A 6751-nucleotide genomic window follows, 5' to 3' on the forward strand; every position below is an offset into this window, starting at 1 on the left:
ATTTATATTGAAAAGGAGGTAAGATTATCATTACTGCAAATGAAACAAAGCTGAATCAATTAAAAACTATTTAAAACTTTAGAAACTTCATAAAGAGGTTGCTTATAAAATCCCTATGCAAAAAACAACCACTTTCATATATAAAAATAAACAGCATGTAAGATATTCAATTTCTAATAATCATGAGGAAAGATAAGCTATTTAAGAATAAACTTTAAAAATATGCAAAATATATTCATTCACACAAGTATTTACTGATAAACTACAGTGTGCCTAGCAATGTTTTAAGAGTTATGTTTTTTATGATATTTATATTGAAAAGCAGGCAAGATTATCATTAATACAAATGCAACAAAGCTGAGAGAATCAATTAAAAACTATCTGAAACTTTAAAAACTTCATAAAGAGGTTGCTTATAAAATCACTATGCAAAAAACAATCAGTTTCATATATAAAAATAAACAGAACATGTAAGATATTCAATTTCTAATAATCATGAGGAAAGATAAGCTACTTAAGAATAAACTTTAAAAATATGCAAAATATATTCATTCACACAAGTATTTACTGATAAACTACAGTGTGCCTAGCAATGTTTTAAGAGTTATGTTTTTTATGATATTTATATTGAAAAGCAGGCAAGATTATCATTAATGCAAATGCAACAAAGCTGAATCAATTAAAAACTATTTGAAACTTTGAAAACTTCATAAATAGGTTGCTTATAAAATCACTATGCAAAAACAATCAGTTTCATATATAAAAATAAACAGAGCATGTAAGATATTCAATTTCTAATAATCATGAGGAAAGATAAGCTACTTAAGAATAACAAAAAACAATCAGTTTCATATATAAAAATAAACAGAGCATGTAAGATATTCAATTTCTAATAATCATGAGGAAAGATAAGCTACTTAAGAATAAAGTTTAAAAATATGCAAAATATATTCATTCACACAAGTATTTAGTGATAGCCTACAGTGTGCCAAGCAATGTTCTACATTTGTTTATAATTTGTAAAAAACACATTTCAAAATAAAAAAATCCCACATCATACAAATGTTTATAATGATTAATTAATCTAAGCAACACACATACATGTTCAGTTGTAAAATGTTAAATTTCTGTGACAAATATGCTTTTTTAAATACCAAGAACATTACAGAGTTAACAAGAGTCCTACAGATAATCTAGTAGTCAATGTGTTTTTCTTAAGTCTTCACTTTAACGGTGTTATTTCAGCACAGGTAAGCAAGCAGAGTCTTTCATATGCAGGAACACCGGAATCTTTGGTTGCTACCGTATCAGCTGCCTTGCAAACAAGAAACCAACCATTTAAAAAATGTTTTAAGTGAACAACTTGCGGAACCCAGGGGTGAATAGACCTTAAGAATGCACAATTGTGAGCATTTACAACCGTCTCATGGCAACCCACTCCAGTGTTCTTGCCCGGAGAATCCCAGGGACGGGGGAGTCTGGTGGGCTGCCCTCTATGGAGTCACGCAGATTCGGACACGACTGATGCGACTTTGCAGCAGCAGCAGTAGCACAACCATCTCAACTGTGGCAGAAGACTGTTCATGCCCTGTTTCTGAAACGAGATCTCAAAGCAACATAGTTGAAAATAAACGATGTTAACAAAAAACTGGCATATGCACAATTTCTCCACCAATGTGTGTGTGAACCAGTTAACTTTTCCACCTGAAAGAATGCAACAAAAAACTGGACAACACGTTTCACAATCTCATTAATATTCACAATTACAGCGGCTACAACTCAGCACACTGCATCACCAATGCTGCCCAGAGCCAGTTTATACTTAAATTACGTTCTTTACCCCAAGTGAACGTTTGTCCACAGTCACTGGCCAGTGTACATATGAACGAAAATTTCTAGATTTGGGGAGAAACATGCTGCTGCAATCATCTTACTCTGCTGCTTCTGCTCCTTGACTCGGGCTTACAAACCTTTTCATGTTACTCTTTTTTTTGGTCAGTTTTCTTGCCTGTGGTGGTGGCGGTTTGGGCCTGCTGACCCTGCCCACTTGAAGAGGCTGCCTGCTGTGCTGCTCTCTGCTTTAATATCCAATCAAATGCGTAGTCATATTGGTAATTCAGGGCCCTGAAAAGACTGCGGAAAAGCTGCCTGAGGTAGGTGTAATCCGGGGCTTCCTCAAAGCGCAGTCCACGACAATAGTTTAAGTACGTAGCGAATTCTGAGGGAAATCCATTACATAAAGCTTCAATAGGTGTGGCCATCTTACTTTCGCAAATCTTTTCGTATTTTTGCTTCATTGTTGCAGTCTTTATTCCTTGCCACGGCAGGCTGCTTCTATTAAAATACATCAAAACATATCCTAATGATTCCATGTCATCTCGTCGACTCTGTTCAATACCAAGATGTGAATTGAGGCTAGCATACCGAGCAGTACCAGTGAGACTTTTCTTTTCTTTGTATGGAATGTGTTGCTTTGTCTTGCTGTCTCTGTACCTTTTGGCCAAACCAAAATCAACAAGGAATAACTGGTTTGAGTTTGAGGAAGCTGGGTCCTGAGAAGTACTACCAGACATGCCCCTTTTCCTCTTCCTTGCTTGACATTCTAAACACATATTACAGTGAGACCCAGCACCCATTAGAAAGTTATCTGGTTTAATATCTCTGTGTATAAAATCCTTTGTATGCAAATATTCGATTCTACTGATCATCTGGTCAGCTAACATAAGTACAGTTTTCATTGTGAACCGTCTTGAACAGTAATTGAAGAGCTCTTCGAGGCTGGGGCCAAGAAGATCCATGACTAGCACATTATAGTCCTTTTCCTGACCATACCACCATATGCGGGGAATGCCAACCCCGCCCTGAAGAAGCTTATAGAGTCTGCTCTCATACAGCAACTGGGGTTGTCTCGCTTTCTGAGGTTCTAGCTTCACTGCCACTTCCTCACCGTTGGTGATATTGATCGCCAAATAGACTTTCCCGAAGGAGCCAGACCCAATCTTTCTTACCAGCTTGTATTTCCCTCCAGCAATGAATTCGGACCTGGAGCCACTGCTGCTCGCCATTCTTCGAGACAAAGATGGAGGCTGGGGCTAAACCCGGACACCTCTGAGGAGAAGATAGAGGCCTCGAGAGCTCGTCCACCGAGCAAAGCAGCGGAAGCCGGCAGGAAACCGAAACCGCTGGCTCTTTCTTGGGATTACAGACCCCAAAATAGGCCAAGCAGAACCGGATCACTGCTGCCGTCAGTTTCTTTTGGCCAAGCCGCTGATGGTTGAGGGGGTTCTCGAGGTTACTAGGTTTCTGGTGGTTGCCACCTCTGCCTCACTTTCTCAGTGAAAAAGGCGAGCACTGAGTTAGGCCGCGAAACCGCTGCCACGGGCTCGAGGGACTTCCGTTACACCACAAACGCCACCATCTCGGGAGTCCGGCACCAGCCAACCCAATATGTCTCCAGCTCCCAGAAGCCTCTTCTGCAGCGCGGGGCATTCTGGGAAAGGAATCTGGGAGTCTTATATTTTTAACGTACAAATTCTGCTGGGAAAATAAATGAAGGCAAATAACTAGAAAAACTGGGTTCCCAAGGGGAAAAAATATTCGTTTCCCCAGAAACTTATTTATCTTGTAACTTCATTTAGATTCCTCAGAACTTATTCATCTTATAACTGGAAGTTGGTACCCTTTGACTAACAGTCCCCCATTTCCCCTTTCCCGCAGTCCCTAGCACCCACCATTCTACCCTGTTTTTATGAATTTGGCTTTTAGGTTCCACATATAGTACCATCCATCTTGTCAAAAATAGAATTTCCTTCTTTTCTATGGCTGAATAATATTCCGTTATACACATATAAAAATAAGCTACTTAAAAATTAACAGGTTTTTCTCCACATCCTCACCAACACTTGTTATCTCTCTTTTTTTTTTTTTTTTTTAATAGCCATTCTAACTGAGGTGAAGTGGTAATATTGTTTTTAATGCAAGGCTTTATTGGAGCCTCTGCAGCAGCAGCAGGGAGCAAGAACAAACAATAGATTCCCTTGCTTGCTCGCTCCCTGAGGGGAGGTGAACTTGTTCCTTATATGGGGTGAGGGTAGGGGTGTGTTCAGGGGCTGGGCCAGAGGGGTGGCTTAGGTGGTTTGCAGGGGGCATGCTCAGTACCCTGCTTTTACACCCTGTTTTTGCTCCACTCTCTTCAAAAGTGGCAGTTGAGTTTTTTTTTGTCTGTATCTTGTGTCCACAGTTTGCCCCAACCGTGTATTCTTGCAGTTACTTTTAGTCCCATAGTGTCTTTGTATTGAGTTGCTCTAAGAGAGGTATGTCTAAGTACAAGCATTGCAGCACTGCAGCAAAAGGTCTCAGGTCCCTGCCTGTCCCTTTCCCCTCTGAGAGACTCCACATCCTTATTCTTAATCTGTAAGGACTTGACTGTCTCTTCTTCTGACACTTCTTCCAACTGGATGGGGGCCACAGACACTAGCCTATCCTAGAGATGTAGAAGTCCCTCAATGACTGTTTCAAGGATCTGTTTTGACCTGGGCCAACTGCTGGAATAGGTTGAACTAGAAGCATCAGGAGCCTTACTTCAAGCTTTGTATCCTAGAAGACACAAACTTACAAACTTAACCAAAATGTTAAACAAACAAGTGCTAAAAAAGGAGAACTATAATAGCCATTAAAGGGCCTAGAAAGGGAAGGAACCAGGTTAACTTTGGGAGGGTTCCCTTAACTGTTGACCAGACAGAGGAAGTGATGTTGCCCCTGCCAGGACCATTCTGCTTAGGTATATATTTTTGTTAATCTCAGGGTTAAAGCTTAACATATTTATCTATTTTAGAATGGAAGATCTGGACTTGTTGGTCCTAGGAGTCCTCCCTTGGACTGAAAAGTCTTAGTCACAGGTTTACAACAGTAGGGAAGACAACAGAGCACTAGAGAAGATACAGTATAAATCAGTATGACTGATCTACTGAAAAGAAAAGCGTTATAAAAAAAATGAAACTCTCCTGCCAGAAATCTTTTTATACCTTGTGAGATCCAAGAGAACAAACTAGAGAACCATTTTTCAGTTTTCCCACCCATATTGAATAGTGAGGATTGGTGGTTAATTGCCTGCTGAAATCCAAGTGGCTTGTCGAATTTTCTCAGTGTTGGTTTCTACCTGTTATGGGCATCAGGGTTGCTTTTTCTGGGAAACCCTGGTGCCCCAGGTTCCAAGGAAATTAAGGACTTCAATAGTATTCTGATCTGAGGCCTCCATGGTGGGGATGCATATTAATATGTCCTCTACATACTACAGAATGGCCCCTTCTTTTAGGTGTATTTCCCTCACCCAGGGCCTAGGTGAACAAGTGTGGCCTGTCCTGAAAACTCTGAGGCAATACTGTCCAATTATATTGGCCAGAGTGGGGGTTAGTCCACCTGGAGGCAAATAGATACTGAAGTGAGAGATGAACTGGGATGCAAAAGACTGCATCCTTGAGGTCAAGCACAGTAAAATATTTGGCACCTCCAGAAATCTGGACTAATATATTATAAGGATTGGCCACAGGTGATGGATAGGGATCACTGCATTGTTTACTACTCTAAGGTCTTGTACCACTCTATATTCCCAATTTGGTTTAGCTGGCAGAATAGGGGTATTGCATGGAGACTGACAAGGTACTAAGAGGTGATGTCTTAAGTATTTATCTATGAGGGATTGCAAACCTTTTTTTCTTCCAACTTTATGGGATCCTGTCTCGTTAGGATAAGCGACTTATGGCTTAAGGTTAATTTTTACAGATTGGACATTTATAGCCTTCCCAGGGATTCCTTTGTCCCAGACATAGGAATGGGTTTCTGCATGTAGAATATGGCTGTGAATAGCACCTTGCTACATGCAGGGTTTACTGCATGTAGAATATGGCTGTGAATAGCACCTTGCTCTTCCAGCTGGTCTGTCTTAGAGTCAAGAAAAGGGACTGCTCAGGGCCTCCTTATCATAATATGGCTCCTAATAATAACATGGATCCCAGAGGTCTTCCCTAGTAGTGGAGTAGAGCACTCAGGCACAACCAAAAAGGCATGTGAGATCAAAAACTGTTCAAACTGGCAAGTGAGAGGCCCAGTGAAGTAACAGGCATGAGTCTTTCCATCAACACCAGTCACAGTACAGCTTTTGGAGGAAAGATGCTCAGTGCAAGAGATCAGAGCAGAGTAAATGGCTCCTGCATCCATTTAAAAATTGAATTTCTTACCTTCTATGTTAGGCTTCCCTGGTGGTTCAGTGGTAAAGGATCTGCCTGCAACGCAGGAGACTCAGAAGACTTGAGTTCAATCCCTGGGTTGGGAATGATCCCCTGGAGAAGGAAATGGCTATCCACTCCAGTAGTTTTGCCTGGGAAACCCCATGGACAGAGGAGCCTGGAAAGCTACAGCTCATGGGGTCGCAGAGAGCTGGACACAAAAACTGAAGTTACTGAGCACACACCTGCCATGTCAAGAACCATCCAAGGCTCCTCAGTGGAGGTACACATTTAGTTGGGGGTTGCCACCAGAATCCCTGGGCCACCTCAGTCATCCAGCATGGCCATATCGGGAGCAGGAGCCCCCTTTCACCCTCAGAACTGGGGACAGTTCTACTTCTAATGACCTATTTGTTTGTAGACTGGGCATGGGCCAGGGGGTTCTTTTGGTACTTTGGAGCTCAATGGCCAGTTGACTTACATCTGAAGCATTCTTCCTTGCTGGTTTACCTCTAAGGTGGATGGTT

The 6751-nt window shown here is 41.2% G+C and overlaps 1 pseudogene; it reads right to left on the bottom strand.

Moving 5' to 3' along the window:
• Window positions 1-1370: 1370 nt before the first annotated feature.
• On the bottom strand, window positions 1371-6267 carry LOC113886925 (annotated as a pseudogene).
• Between the last annotated feature and the right edge of the window lie 484 nt (window positions 6268-6751).

The sequence above is a fragment of the Bos indicus x Bos taurus genome, chromosome X (genome assembly GCF_003369695.1).
Source record: "Bos indicus x Bos taurus breed Angus x Brahman F1 hybrid chromosome X, Bos_hybrid_MaternalHap_v2.0, whole genome shotgun sequence".
Classification (NCBI taxonomy): domain Eukaryota; kingdom Metazoa; phylum Chordata; class Mammalia; order Artiodactyla; family Bovidae; genus Bos; species Bos indicus x Bos taurus.